This window comes from Strix aluco, chromosome 17 (genome assembly GCF_031877795.1).
Source record: "Strix aluco isolate bStrAlu1 chromosome 17, bStrAlu1.hap1, whole genome shotgun sequence".
NCBI classification, from domain to species: domain Eukaryota; kingdom Metazoa; phylum Chordata; class Aves; order Strigiformes; family Strigidae; genus Strix; species Strix aluco.
The window spans coordinates 8348215-8364652 of NC_133947.1; positions in this window are offsets into that span (position 1 = coordinate 8348215).

The following is a 16438-nucleotide window of genomic DNA, read 5'->3' on the forward strand; positions in this document are numbered from 1 at the left end:
TAAAACTATCGCAGGGTAATAAAAATAACGTCTGCAGGAACTTTACTGGAACCATAGTACAGAGTGACACAGATCCTGCTATAATAGGATGGGCAATATTTTATTGTTGCAAGTATCTTTTAAAAAAAAAAACCCATGTCTAATCTATAGCCAAGAAACGTAATAGGATCTGCAGAACTTCCAAGGCCAGAAGAATTCACAAACAACATTTTCAAGCAAAGTGATCTCACTCCTCATTTTAAGAAGAAAATGCAAACAATCTACGCAAGGTGTTTTAAACTGTGTAAATGATGTCTAACACTCAGAGACATGGCTGATAAACACTTATTCTGCCTAAAACTGCAGAAAATTTTTAGCATTAAGGTTTTAACAAACATTTCAGATCTTCCCAAATTTTATGTGGAAGATTTCCTGCGGTTATATGTGGAAATGTATCTTACTTATCTAGATAGGGTGTCCTGCCACTTCTGCAGGTAGGAATGAATACAGACTTCAGTGACACTCAATCTTTAAAATAACAAAAAGAAGAAAATTTTTTTACTATTTTCAAAATATCTTTTGAGTTCACTTTAATCTCAGAACTATATTATCTAGCTGTACTTATAAATAATTTCAACGGACTTGTAAATTGGATAGTTTTATACCCAAATGCATACATACAATGATAAGTGTGTAAGTATGTAATTTATAGAGACACAGAGGTATTCAAAGGACTATATTTGCAGATATGAAGTTTTTTTAAAACCTGATTCCTAATATTCATGTGTCAAAGACAGAGGCTGAACACCACAGTGGTTAAAAAGAAAGCTAATAAACTGCTTGCTACTCGACCTTAACTACAACGAAGGGGGAAAAATCAGTGTTAATCTTGCTACTCAAGCCTTAATCAATTTTATATGTTGCTTAGATTTTCCTTTTTCAGCATGTATATAATTTCATATAGAAGATATGCATGTTTTTACACTTATTATCTGTATATACGCTCACCCCAAATTGCTAATTCGTCCTTAATTTTTTTGGTTAAAGTTACACACTTGATGTTATTTTAACATAGGGCTTTTTTGTAATGTAATGGTATTTAATTTGCATTAGCACAAGTGACATACAATAGATCATGCTATTATCATGATTGATATCAGATGAACTGGCATAAATTCAACGTTATAAATTGAGCCTATAAATGAAACTATTATTTTACAGGAATTACTGTAGTAGAAAGGCTAAGGACCCTCAAGTCAACCTTAGTCAAACCCACTCTTTACAGTTTTATATTTTATGCCTGCAATAAATGCTTTTGTGAAAGCCCATAACCTGCAAAAAAAAGTCATTGGAAGTCTATTAATTATAATAATACTATCCAAAAAGCTGTGAGGGCTTATTTTTGTGACATCACTCTTTGATTTTTTACTGCCTTAAATTATCCCTTTGTTGGCTGGGTGAGGGTAACAGTCATACTTTTGTCATTAAATATAAGGAGTTTTAAAGCCTGATCCACCCTAGCTCTAATTGATATTGCTTTCATTTGGCAGATAGTGACCTGATTTATAATTTAAATATGCATCATTATATGCACCTCTTCTGTATAATGAAAAAGCAAAGTTACTCTCATCTTTTCCCGCAATGTTAACATCAAGGAAAAGTATCTTTCTTTTTTCCCTTTTATACTCAGAGCCTAATTGAAAACTGTTCATTGAATTTCAACATGATAGAAAAGTCTTTTTATCTCTCAATTTGTCCATTAGCTATTATAATTGAAGTATCTGCTACACAGCTGAATTGATATTGTTCTTGTTTAAATTCTGGATTTCTCTAAATCTTCTATGAGGCATCAACTAAAAAAATATGGGTTAGGAGACATTAGCTAACAATATTGCCTAAATGGGACATTAGACTAGCACTCCACATGTGTAAAGCTACAGAAAGTAGGAAGTCATCTAATTTTACTGGAGAACGTGTTGCATAATAATCTTAACAGCATGACCATAAGGTTTGCTAATTGCCACATCTGTTTAACAGCTGTCAGATGTTTGCCATATGCTGCCATCAATATTACAACGGAGTACATTACAGGGAGTTTTATTGTGTTCGACTGTTATTTATTTGCCACAGACATTACTACAGCCAGTGACGTCTATTTATGTTAGATCACTAATTATATTTTAAAAGCTGCATGCAAAATCCAGGTTCTTCAGCTTCCTTAGACCCATTTCTGATGATGTAACCAATAACTTTTTCCCTACAGATCTCTGAACTGCTTTATAAATATCTATCTCTTCTTATGGTAAATGATTCTTCTGCAAAATAACTTATTTATGCTGTTTTTGAAGGATGTTTCTAAACCCAAGTTATGTTTTAATGGTGAAGTTTGTAAGAACTCAAAAATAAACCTCTTTTTCAAAGAACCCACTTCATCCCATGTTTTTTCACCAGGACACAGGTCAGGGGTGGAAGATAATTCAGTTTTATAGCTCAGAAGGTTGGATACCCCAATTCTAGTCCCAAACCTGCCACTGACTTATTCTGTGACCTTGATTCGTTGTATGACCTTAATTCTGATTTGCCAATCTGTAAGCTAAATACCTGCTGTACAGCTGTAACATCAGAACTCATTCATTAAATGTCTGTAAAAAGTAAAAGGTGTTACAGCACTATTAGCATTAAAGCGTAGAAATATGGCTGATCTTTGCTGTTCTTTTAAATGTTCTTTCAGGGATTTTTTAAATTACTTCTTTCAACTGGTCTGTGCATTACTTTTTCGCTAAATGTAGCTACTACAGCAATGAAATAGGAAGCAAAGATTGACAAAGTGCAGACTAGACAAAATATGCATGATGTGATTTAATATGAGTTGATGGGTGTCACTGATCTCTATTATAAATAGACTGTGTGAATTCCATATGATGTATTATTTATCTATTGTAGATGCCTTTTTGTTTCATTAATAAACCTGGAAATCAGACATATACATTTCCAATGATGTTTTGTTTTTGGCAATACAAGGCATTGTGGCATTTGTCTGCAATTGCTCAATTATTTTGATGATTTTCTTCTTCTTTCTATATAAATGATTAATGCTTGAGATGTTTGTTCAAGTTTCTCCTGATTTTAGCTCATTTGTCCACCTGGATTCTTCTTTTCTCCTCTAATTAGAGAAGATTATTGCAATGTAAGGACTTCCAATTTGACCTGAATTTTAGCTCCTTTGAGATGTTGCACTGGAGTACACAGCATAGGTCCTCTGACTTGGGCTTGTCTTTGACTGTGAGGTCTGAGAACTCTAGCAAATCTCACATTAACAATGCGTTTTCAGTTTAAATCTGCCTCAAAGCAGAAACTCTTATGCTGCTGTTCTACCTACAGTTAAAAATGTTTCCCTGGTATTTCTGTACTTGAGAAAGTTAAGAAAATACATTGCTGTTTATTTAGATAGGAAAGGGCTTGAATTTTTCAAATTTCTGAAGAGAACAGTAAGCAGCAGCTAGTGCCTTCCATTTACTCCTGAAGATGCTCACGCAAAGATATCTTTGAAGACACTAAAGGGCAAAGAGTTTAAAATAAAAGGCAAGGCTGAGGGTTGTTCCAGAAGCCACACTGTCAAGCCTTGGTGTCCGCTGAGATGGGCGAGGATGATGGGGGGTCACTGAAGGAGGGCAATGGGGCTGTGAGTTCAGACAACACATGCCTACAGGAGAAGTAGGTGCTCAACTCCCATAAGAAATCAAACTGCCTTATGAGAATGCTTCCACCAGTAATCTAAAATTTGTCTGCCTTCTGCATTTGATCTCCTTATTTTCTTCTTATATGCTTTTTTAATGCTGTTTGTAGCCATTTCAATTATGTGATTTCCTTATCTGTATACCATTGAGAATACTGTACAAGACTTTATAAACAGCTACTAAGTTTATCTGCCTGTCATTTGGTTTTCATTATGTGAGATAACAATCTTTCTCATATCTTATAAGAAGATATAATGTGATTGTTTCTAAACGGGGAGGGGAAAAAGAGTCTAGTCTGCATTATCCTTAGCCTCATAGTATTTGTAACGTCAGTAGTGTCAGCACAATCTCCAACATTTTTCCTTGCTGTGGTCCAGGAAGAATTATCTCTCTAGTTTTTTGTGTTTGCTGCTATCTCCTCTTTTTCTCCGTTTTAGACACAGTGAGTTTCTTATCTGGAGTGTGGTTATGTGGCCACAGATTTGCCTATATTCAGTCTGATCATTCCTAACTGTTTCGTGGGGCTCATGCACTGAAGGGAAGGATGAGAGGCAATTGTCAACAGTTCACTGTATTAAATATGGATAGATATTATTCATGTAATTTGACAGTTCTTGACTTTCAGCTGTATAATGACAGTGAAACGGTAGGAATTTCAGCAGCCGAACTTCTGTCTTACTTCAAGATAAGCTTATCAACTGTAGCCTGAATCCATTCAACTCATAAGCAGATCAAAACTCATGTCATGCTGAACTGCTGTGCTGATTCCTGCTTCCTACTATTGCCTTACATGTCCATATGGTCTTAGATGTTTGCCATCTTACAGTTATTTTGCAAGGTTTTTAGGAGACAGACTGTCTCTTGTATTTGTTCAGCACCTTGTACAGTGAAGCCATGAATCCTGCTTGATGCCACCAAATGCTCATGTAACATAAATAACATGTAATGAAGTGATAATAGGTGATGGTCAGCCCTTGTATTTTTTTCCCTCTTCATCAGTTATGCATTTGATCTGCAAAGAGTAGCTGCTTTGTTTGGCTTCCCATTTAACATGAAGAAACACCCTGAGGTTTCTCTTGTGCCATTTATCCCAGAGATTCAGAGGAATCTCTGAACAATATGCAGAAATCATGTATATCATTCTGGTTCTCCCACCACTGCAGCGTGGTGTGGCAGCTACAGACTAAACAATGTCTTTAGGTTAAGGATTGATCAAGTGTCTGTGGAATTTCCATGCTCCCTTACGTGCCTTCCAGATTACAACACTGTTTCCAAACTGGTGGGATTTGGTGGAGGGGAGAACAGTGGATTTGGAAAACTTTTGGCAGTTGAATGTTCAATTTAAAAACAAAAACAAAAACAAAACAAAACAAAACAAAACAAACAAACAAAAAAACCCAAAAACCACAACAGAACTGAGAAAGCAAATGTGAAATCTCTCTTTAGGCATCTCATTCATTTTCTCTGCCAGTTCACTGGATTTTGATCTTACAGGGGCTGTAAACTCCTCCGGGCAAGGATTGTCTTTCTGTTTCTGCCTGTACAATGAATAGCATAAAAACATATAAAAAAGTGCAAACATTGCTACTGGCTGCAGCCACAGGCTGGTGTCCTATCTTCACCCAGACCTTGTCCACTCACTGTTGTGTCCAGCATCCCCCCTCTAGGTGGCAAATACAGGACACTTAAGTCAGTCACTATAGACTTCCCAAAAATATTTTAAAGTAGTTTATATTTATTAAATCATTGCTGATATATTTTTCTTCTCTGAATTTGGTTGCTTTTTGAGTACACTTCTGAGCAGCAGTAAACAAAAATGATTGTTATCAGAATAATGGAAGATAGAGAAGTTTTGCAGTTTCTTAACACTAGGAAACCCTTTGCTATTTGACTTTTCACTATAATATGTCAGTAGAAATATGACTTCAGGTTTCAGAATTAAATGCAAGCCTCAGTGGCTCAGTTTATGCATTCATGATTATATTTACAATTAGAAATAATGTAATCAGGAATAGAATTTTTTTTATTGGCTGAGTGCACAAAATGAGTTGTGGAGAAAATGTACTTTTAAGCCATGCTTTCTTCCCCACAATTTAGGATCATTTAAGCTTCATCTCTGACATACATTAGGAAATTATAGGCTAATGAAGTCCATATGGGGCAGTATTACAGCTGAAGATTGCTGGGTCCCTCACTAGATTCCCTTCTGCACAGCAAAGCCCCAAATGCTGCAGACACAATAACAGGACATAAAATCACTGTGGTGACTCTGCACAGTTACACCATGCAATGGTTTCCTGTAAATATTTTAATTCCTTTATAACGGAAAAGTGAAGCTTTAAATGGAAAAGCGGATGAGGAGAGGGCACACGGCACATGTAATTGAGAATTCACGTGCCCTGCTAGGCAGGGTTAATGGGCATTGCCCTGCAGTAAACCGGCTCCTGTGAATCCTTGAAATGTCAAAGTGGTACAAAACAAGATTGTGAACCAGGTCCTTCTGGTGTTAAATGGAGGCTGCAGGGCAGCTCTGAACCCAAATGCATAATTTGTAGACACGGGATGTCATTTACGATTGCTTACCTCTCATTAAAACTAATCAGAATGGCTTTCTGTGAAAAATTGATTTTTAATTGGAAAAGTTAATCTGTGAACCTGTTTTATTTTTCCTTGAAAAGATGGAAACACTTCTCTGGGAACTGATGGGAAACGTCCTTGTTCGCTGATAGTTTCAGAAGCACTGAATGACCTTTTTTTCCTTCAGTCTTTAGCCAAAATTAACAATGAAAAGTATTTGTGTGCATGCTTTGCACAGTGATTTTTGTCAGAAAAGTCATCTTCCATCAAAAAAAAAAAAAAATTCAAGGGATGTTTTTACTTGCCAGATTGAGAAGCACATTAATGCTGGGATGCAAACAGGAGGGCAGTCTCTTACAGTGGGCTTCCACACTTCTCATGATACTTTTCAACAGGACTGTCACTAGCAGCACAAGGTGCAGCAATGTCAGTTTTAATTAAAACCTTTTGTTTTACCTACTGCACAGAACAGCTGCAGCATAAACTGAGAAGCAAAGGCACCACAACATGTACAAGTTCAGGTTCTGTTGAACATAAATAGAGGACATTACTAATGTGAACCCCACACAAAGCTGGTTCATCCCATAAATTCTAGAAAATGTTGATCACTTCTCCCCAAGGTGTTCCACACAAGCTTTTGCTGATTTTCAAAGAATGACAGCTAGAAAAATTTGCAGGGTTTTTTTTCCTCAAAAAGTAAAAGGCAACCAACTATTTTATGATTAGACGTATGTGTTGCTGGCTTATGAATGACAGCTAGATACCATTAAATAAGTAGTCCACAGAATTTACTGAATCGAATTCAGTAACAATTAAAAGTTTAAGCTTGCTCCCCAGGCCTCCTAAAGAGAACAATATTTTTTATAGGGTGGATAGTAGCTGTTTACAGTTACTAACCACAGTCAAACTTTGAAGATGTTTAAGATTAAGGGGCTTTATAGTTGTAGGTATCAAGTTCTTTCTGAATTCCAGTGTAACTGAAAGATCAACAATACAAAATCTTAAACCCCCATAAATAGATGGTAAGTCTCACTCTGTCCCTAAGCCCCAGGACTGCCCTATGTGCTGCTGCTCATTCCTGCCTGACAATTTCACCTGTTGCTCTGACTCAGCTGCCACCACTCTTTTAGGATGTTCAACATTTTGAAGTGGTCAGTGTAGTTCTCTAACTCTCTTAGAAGCGGAGTCAAAAGATTGAGGGTTAAAAGTCAAGCCTGGGCAGAGAGGCTGACACGAGTATGTATCCTTCATGCTGACCCAGGACAAATCTCATCTGGAATTGAATGCCCATCTGAGAATGTACAGAATGAGCTGGATGAGCAGGTGTGATCCTGAAGGAGGTATGTTATCTCCTTCCCCAGCAATTAAAATGGGGCTGGAAGTGTGTACCACAAACCTGGGGTGGGACCCAATCTCCCTGAGGACCCATTATTAATTACTACAGGGTATGATAAGCTGGTGTTTCTGACAGTCCTTGTCTTACAAATCTGAGCTGCAGCCATGAGGGTATAAGTAAAAATTCACTTTGAGGCAGCTATGTGAGCAGAAAGGCTACCACAGACCAGCTAGCCCAAGCCCCCAGCAGAGCTGTCTGGGTGTTTCCTAACCCCTTCCACCCAAAAATCATCCAAGTGAGCAAAGATGATTTACACAAACACATTAACTGAAACAGAGTAGGAAGCATTTACGATGACTGCCCTGTTGTAAGGCGGTGGCGGTGGAGGTGGCGGTGTCCTGCATGGGGAGCGGTGACAAGGGGCTGAGAATGGCAACATAGCTGGATCTGAAGGAGGACATTTGCCTCCAGCCTCGCTACCACTGCAAAGTCCCCTCTGCCTCACTTTCCCCTTACATGCAAAATGCAGGTAAACATAGTCATCTCCAAGGAGGGGGAGATTGTTAATTAGAGAAGGATAGTCAAGTTATTTTAAATTGAAAAATTGCTAAAACTGGTATGCAATGTGGTTTTCTTTGCTTGTTTTTCAGAGATTTCTTTTTTTCTTTGTGAGCATTCACAGAAATATCCTTGCAACATGTGCATCTCATTTTCATGAGGATTTTATGAAAACCCCAGGGAACAGCAACTATATTACCTGAAGTTACCTTTATATCATAAGATATAGGTAGCAACTAGTCAAGAGACACAAAGGACCTTTGGAGTTTAAACTTGTTAGGTGTTCTGCTTAATATAGCTGAGCAAGAATTTATGCTGGCATTGAAGTTTTCAGAGCTAGGCTATGCTATTTAAAATGGAATTTCACACTAATGAGCCTAAAAGAAAATAATGTGTGGAAGGAGATTTCAAAGTATACTCAATTGTATCAGTCGTTCCGTATAAACAGAAAAAAATTACAAATACAACCAAATAGCACCCTCTTCTGGACACTAACACCTATGCAAAACGCTTTTTCAAAAATACAGATTTTGCAGCAAGTCGTAAGAGCTATGCTGGTCCTAAAGGAGAAAGGGAGAGAAGGTAAGATGCTGCAGATAATGTTTCACATTCCATTTTCCAAGAAAAACATAGAAAATATCTTTTATTTTTCTGTATGTTTTATATTAAATCATGGAAAATTAACAGAGAGGAAATCTGCTTCAAAAGTAGATCCTAGTTATAAAAGGTTCATTTTCATCACAGTTTTATCATTACTGTAAGACCTTTCAGGTGGGTCACTCAACAGATGTGGATTAATAATTTTTTGTATCCAATACATACTTCATTTTTGTCTATTTTCAAGCTTACAATAAAAAATATGGGGGTTTTTTCATAGTAGATTTGTTCAGAAAACAGTTTGTGGAGCTACATTTTATTCTGTAGTGCTTCATGAGCAAATGTATTACATGTGTTTCATATTCTGCCTTCTTCAGGAAGATGCTCTTATGTTTCTGATTCTTGACTGAATAATTTTAATTCTTAAGTTCAAGTTCCCAATGCAAATTTAAAATTTGCCTTCAATGAATGTGCTGCCACACTCTCTGAAACTCATGAAGCCTGATAATAGATAAATGAATTTGTTACAGGATTCCTGAAAAGCAAACACATATGACCATGGGGAATATTACCATGATAAAGATTTAATTGTAAAATGAAAATGAGTAGCAGTTGAAGTTCAGATAGTATGTCCCTAGCTGTGATTTTTGCATGCAGATGTTATTCTAAAGGAATTTAAGATGTTACCCCCCCGTGTTTGTTACCCTTTTCCTGATTCTTTCGGTGCCTGAAAAAATAAAAACACCAACATCTTGTGGCATGAACACAAAGCTAAAGCCATCTTTCAGAAGGATTATGATTTTTTTAATTTTTTTTTTTGTGCAGTGGGGTGGTACAGAGTTCAAGAATAGTAGCATTAGGGTGTGGTGCAAAAACAAAGTACTTTTTTTTATTATTACTATTTTACATCAGGATTGGCCAAGCTAAATACCTTGATAACTAGAAATAAGTAGATTTAATTTTATAACTGGAATATCCTCCAATGCTTTGTAAAATAGCAATATGTTTATACAGTTCAAATGCAGAGTTCTTTGCACACTATTTCTGGCAAAGATTTGGAGTCATACTTCTCTGTGTCATGGCCAAGTTAATTAAAATTTGCACACAAAGAAAGTGTCTCATATACTTTGTTTATCATTCTAACAATATCAAATGTAATCTACAATATCATGAAAAGAAACTCAACTCTTCCTCACTTGAATAATCCCACGAAACTCAGAATAGGACTTTCCTTGTAAGAAAAACTTGCAGTCGTCAGGAGCTGTAGCTCCAATGCCCAAAACATGGTATTTAGTAACTGATGTATAATTACACAATACAAAAGGAATTTTCTTTTTATCTATCATCAGCTAATCTAGCTGGAGAGATCTTCTAATTTAAGAATTGGAGAGGTTTGATCTCTACTAGTCAAGATAGAAGCAGAAATCCTTCTTACTGTCATCTGACAGTAAAACATTCCTCCTTTATGGACCTTTGCAGAAACCATGGTTGTGTGAAGAGGAAACCCACTAAAGGTGTTTTTGTGGCAAATTGATAGGCATTGCTTGTACTGAAAATGTGCAGTCTTTTCTATATGCACAGACTTCATGAAAGATGGTAAGATTTATAGAGAAAAACTGAAGGAAGAAGATTATTTTTGGTAAGCATACACTTCACTTTGGAGTGTATGAATTAATAAATTCTAGTTGTCCTGGCTCTTAGGAATTCCATTCTGTCTAAATTTCAGTTTTGTTTTCTACTTTCCCTCCCCAGTAGAGTTGAACCTGGGAATAGCATCACTCAATGGCTCGTTAGTTTGATAAAGTGGCATAAGTGACTATAGCTACAATGGGTACTTCTAGCTCAGAAGCATTTATAGGTCTCAGGGGAATTCTGAAAAACACCAGAAAGTCTTTAGGTACTGAATCACAGGCAAGTATTTTGAATCTTTAATTTTTTTTTATATATTCCTTTCTATGAGAATGTCAGAACTAAAATATGGAATATGCTTTTCCCACTTGGTTTCTATTACTTGTAAAGCATTCAAAAGCTTCTAGAATAAAATTACCTCTATGCCCTGCTAGGGAGCAGGCAAAACTCCACTGAGTATCAAGGGAGTCCCTCTGCTGGTGTTGCTTTCCATTTTTAACCCAAATATAACAATAAAAATGACTAAATATTAGACTGGAGCTGTACAATCTTAGATCCAGCATTTATTTGTTATCATGTTTATCCCAGTGGAGTTTTACTGTACTTTTATATTTATAAAAAATGTGCTGAAATATATTCCACAAATTAGTTTATTTTCAGGTGTGACATATTCATCATCACAATAATGTAAGTTTGTTTTAAAAGTTTGTTCAGTCAATAGCACCCAATTTGCATTTAGAAAAAAAAGAATTGAAACAGAAATGCAAAAAATAAGAGGTGCAGGCAGGACAGGAAGGTATAGCAGAGAAACGGCTTACAAAGAAAAAAAGTGAATTGCAGAAAATAGATTTTTAAAAAACCCACAACAACAAAAATATTAGAAACTTTCCAAAAATCCAACCATTTTAGAATAGTTTAGGGATACTCCAATTCAGCAAAAATCTGAAGTCCACACAACTCTCATCAATAAAGAGGGCATAAAACATTTTCTTAAGGATAATCAGAGCCTGGTACCACCAGCACAGCATTTTCACGCACAAAGCCACAAGCCAGAGCAGGCTGGCTGTGCACCCAGCTGCGGCAGGAACAAAAATGGAGAGCTCAGGTACGCATCCACTGATGCACCCGGTCACTTGTTCCCACATACGGCTGCACCTCCACTCGCACCTACAGTCACTGAGCGGGGAGACTGCGCCAGCCAAGGCTGCCAGGCACCGGGTAAAGGACAATTTATGCTGAGGAGCAACTGAAGATAATCAGAAATTCCCTGAGAAACTGAATTCAATCCTGAAACAATATAGCTAACTTTTCTAATCATAGCTGTGTATTTCCCATTGTGTGAAAGACAGTGAAGCGCAGTCGTGTAGTTAACCCCATAAAACCCTGAAAATTTCCCCTGTGTGGATTTAGGTCTGCTTTCTGACAATGAATAATTAGACATCTCAACATAAAAATACATTTATATTTTGTTACAGTATTCATTTGAGGTTTAATCACAGTTGTCAATGTGCTATTTCAGTGAATAATATTTTCATATTGAGTTATTCTACAGTTCATACAGCAGTAAGAAATATCTTAAGGTACTAACTGATTATTTAGACTTTATTTATTGTAGAGGAAAGCAATGACATCGAAAATATTGTATAAATAGCAAATACATTAAACAGCAAAATCCCCACCTTGCATTATGAATTGAAATGACATTATTTTAAAACATTTGAAAAACTTCATCATAATTACATGTTATCAACACAGAGACAGATTACCTATTATTTTAACATAATTAATCTGAGCTCAGTGCATTTATGTTGCTGTGTATGTCATTATCCATCAATATAATTATGAAATGCTAAAAATTGGGTTTTGAATCTTCAGGTTATTTTAATTGGCTGGGTTTTTTCTCTAAATCCATTGTTCATTTGTCTCCATCTTCCAACGTCTGAAATTCTTCATTACAATTTACATTTCTTTTTTGTCTGTCCCTAGGCCACATTCCAATCTCACTTGTGATGTTTTTGCACCAGGGCCTTCAAGAGAGTTAAGTCTTCCCTCTTCAGTGACCACTAGCTTATAACCAAGTTTATATTCTTTTCTTGCAATACTGTTGGGGTTTTTTTCATGTCTTATTGGTATGTCCTCCTTCATTTATACTTTCACACCTCTGGTTTCTATCATTTTTTTTCTCTCTCTTAAAGCTATCCTCCTCCATTCAGTGTGAAAGGCAAACAAAACAGTAAATGGTATAATATTTTAAAGGGCTTTCTCTATGTCAGTGTTTGTTCTCCTGTCTAGCTCCACTGATGACTCCCTTCCCAGTACTTCAGTAGGTTTGGTGGGGTTTTTTTCTCTCTGCTTGCAAGGTAGGATACATTCCCCGTGTGATCTCAGATGACGGGGGGTGGATGGACACTCTGTATGAAGGTAAAAGTCTACACATTTCTTGTCATACATAAATGTCTGTCTCCAGGAAAGCACTGAGGCCACAGCTGTCCAACACTCTGCCTGGGAACGCCTGTCTCCGAGGCTCTGATGAGGCCTGACTTTTTTACGTCTCCGATTTTTTTTCTTTCTCTCTCATGATTGACATTTGTCTTTTCTGGGCCTTGTTTGCTTGCACTGCACTTGTAGGGAGCCTGAAGCACTGCAGTATTTTCATTTCAGTCAGGTTAAGGGTGACGAAGATTACACATGCATCCTGATTTATGCCTTAAAGGCTGGAAATAGTGTCAAGTGTGATCTCAGCAGAGCTCTGTTCGATGACTCAAGTGCTCAGTACGGTGTTATACTCTCAGACATCAATCCTCATCCAGTAAAATGAAAATTCTCTGTCCAGAACATCGTTCAATAAGTGTTATTAGTTATTAATAAGATAATAATGGTGTTTTCAATGTTCACGCCAAAGCCAGAATTGAGCCTTTATCAGGCTAAGTACTGTTGAAACACAAAGCAGTGAGCAGTGCCAGCCTCAAAGAGCTTTCTCTGTAAATGTGCACTTGATAACCAGTATCTCTGCAGACCATGTTATTCTCGTACTCATGTGCTTCTGAAAACATTTCACTATGAAGGTCTTATGTAAAGAGCTGATATAACTGTAGGTCCAACATTTTTAAAGACAGGTCCTTATATTATTATATTTGGAAGTGCCGCACGTCAGGAGTTCTTGTAAATAGTGGTGAATCTGAAGGTGGCTGTTATCCCAAAGACATGAGGCATGTAAAAATATATCAAGCTCTGCATTAGGTTGAAGTCACTGCCTATTGACTGTTTTTGCTTCTCCTAACCATATATATAAAACAAAAGCAAAACAAAACCCAGAGAGTGAGTGATTTGACAGTTAGTATTCCCTAAGCTATAAAAGGACAAGGACTTGAATCACAGGTACCTGTACCACAAGCTACTGGTTCTTCTTGTGCAGGTGCCCTTCCCTCTCTGGTTTTAACCATATGTAACTGTCTGGACCTGAAAAGCTTTTCCCAGCACAGACATTATCAAAATTCCTATGTCCTTATGAAAAGTATTAATTTGGCCCCACCTCCTCTTCCCCCAGTGAAAAAAGCCTGAAGATTCCTGGCCGAGCTGTATTTGCAGCATGCTGGGAAATAGCAGAGATGGGAAGAACAACGTAAGAGCAGTCCAAGACTGAGCACTTTCCTTCCAATTGCCTTCAGCCCTTGCCAGCACAGGGAACTAAGCAGTTCAGTTTGCTACTGACCAAGCGCTTTTTGCAAGACAGCTGGAAGGAATGATGGAAGGGGTGGAGGGAATTCCTCTTTGAGATGCCAGTTGCAGCAGTACAGTTAGCTCTAAACCTTTTCCTGTACGTTAATTTAACACATCTCATTAATAGTGTCCAATTGAATAATGTAGCAAATGTTTCTAAAAGAGCTGGTATCGCACCAGACACGAAACCATTCAGTAGTGCAACCTCAGACCATCCCTGTATCAATTAAATATTGTTACCCTGACACCCAGTCAGAAGGAGCAAGAACATCAGTGAGTAGTACAGCTGCAGTGCTCTTTCCCTGCTCTATTTGTTCTGGCAGTCAAAAGGGGGCACACAGCCTGCCTAACTGTCATTACAGGTCCTTAGATAAGTGAAAATTCACTTTTAACAAAACACAATGCCTATTCTTTTCTGTTCAAGTCAAGGAGACTTGTATTCTAATGAAAAGGCATTAAACTGAGGGAGAAATAGATAAAAATAAGTTATGCTGTACTCCAAAGTACACCTGTGACTGCAACTATAATTGGTGGATAGACAGGCAGACACTCTGTCAGCTTTGGAAATGGGTCATAGTGTTCTGGAAAAAACAGCAAAATGAGTTAAAAGTCAGCTTTCAGTTCTACAGCTCTATCTAGACTGTGGAAAAATGGATTCGGGTTGATTACTCTTACTCTAAGATTTAATTTCTTTTGGATATATTCCGAAAACAGTCTCATCAGCACTAACCATATTCTTATTTCTGTACTATGCTTTATAGGTACTGGCTGCCTAGCCATGCTAACATAAAACCACCTATATTTCCAAAATCACTGTAAATTCCTTAATCTTTATTATGTTGGAGGAGAAGGGGGATTCTGAATAAATTTTGAAACTCCTAGTAATGTTCCACATTCAATACGCATTGCATGGAGTTTATTTGGTTTCCTTTATCAGTATTTTAATCAAAATATGTTAATCAAATTTTTAATCTAAAATGGGATTATACCCGAGGTCTTGAAGTGAGATAAATTTGATCCTTGCAACCAGCACTACAATGTGCTATCAAACACAGTTAGCAGGCTTCAAAGGCCAGAACTAGGATTATCACCTTTTGTGTCTTATCTTGGCCCCCTAACAATCCCATGTCTGTGCTATATTGTTTTGGCAAAATGGGTCAACGGAAATGTCAAGCGGACACCACTTTCCCAGGAAAATAAAACTTCAAGTGTAATATGAACTGGCATTTGAAATTCTGGGTATGTTTAGTGCATACACAAACTATTCTGCATTTATTAATGAATACACAGCTACATCTTCACAGCTATAAAACCATTCAGCAACAAAATCAAATTCGCACAGAGAAAGCAGAATTAAGTTTTCCCATTCATGTCCATTCACATTATGTGATCTTCAGTCACCCACATTAGTCCATTTCCCTTCCTCTGCAGCCACTTTACCCCTGTATCACCAGGTAAGTGTTGTTCTCCCCACTACCGTGAGCTCAGAAGAAATACCAGTGCCTAACACAAGCCTGAAGGTAGCAGGAACCTGAACTGGATGCAAAGTGCGCGTAGATGGAATGTGTCGATCAGAGAATTCAGTTGCCAGACACTGAGTCTTTACTGATCACATGCAAATAGAGATTTTTGTGCCTTACACCTTGGTGAAACTGAAGTAGCAAAAGGCATCTACTGGAAGTAAAGGCCATCTGACTTCCAAATTTCCATTTTCTACTCAGTGTATGTATAATGCTGTGGGTCCTTCCCGAATAGCTGCATTTTTAATATAGGACAAAGCAACATAACTTTCATTGAGCTGGCACTCCCAACCAGCAGAGCCAGTTTGTTGCTGCAAAGCACAAAACACATCAATCCCCCCTAAAAAGGGGTGTCATCTCATAGGAAATAGTCTTCTCCAACCGTAAGCATGAAGAACACTATTTGCCTATAATGCACACCAAAATCTACATCCAGAAATCCCCTCGAACAACAGAAGGACTTTCCAGTAACTTCAGTGGGTATCAGATTCTTATTCAGCACAATAAATGAAACGATCTTTTTGGGGTGCATGTGACTGAAGAAAAGGTTGAGGGCTTGTAGGTAACACAAGGCCTGTAAGACAAGAGGTCTTGAAAAGATTAGTAAAAAAAGAGCTGGAGTATCTGAGTGGTTTTCTGGCAATTTTGCCTGTGCAACCAGTTTGATTCTCTGCATGGTTATTAGCGTTGTGCTAGCAATAAAGATAATTTCTGTAAGACCCAAAAGACCAGAATCTAAGGCTAATTTTCACCGCTTCTACTACCCCAAGGTTTAATCCCAGTGT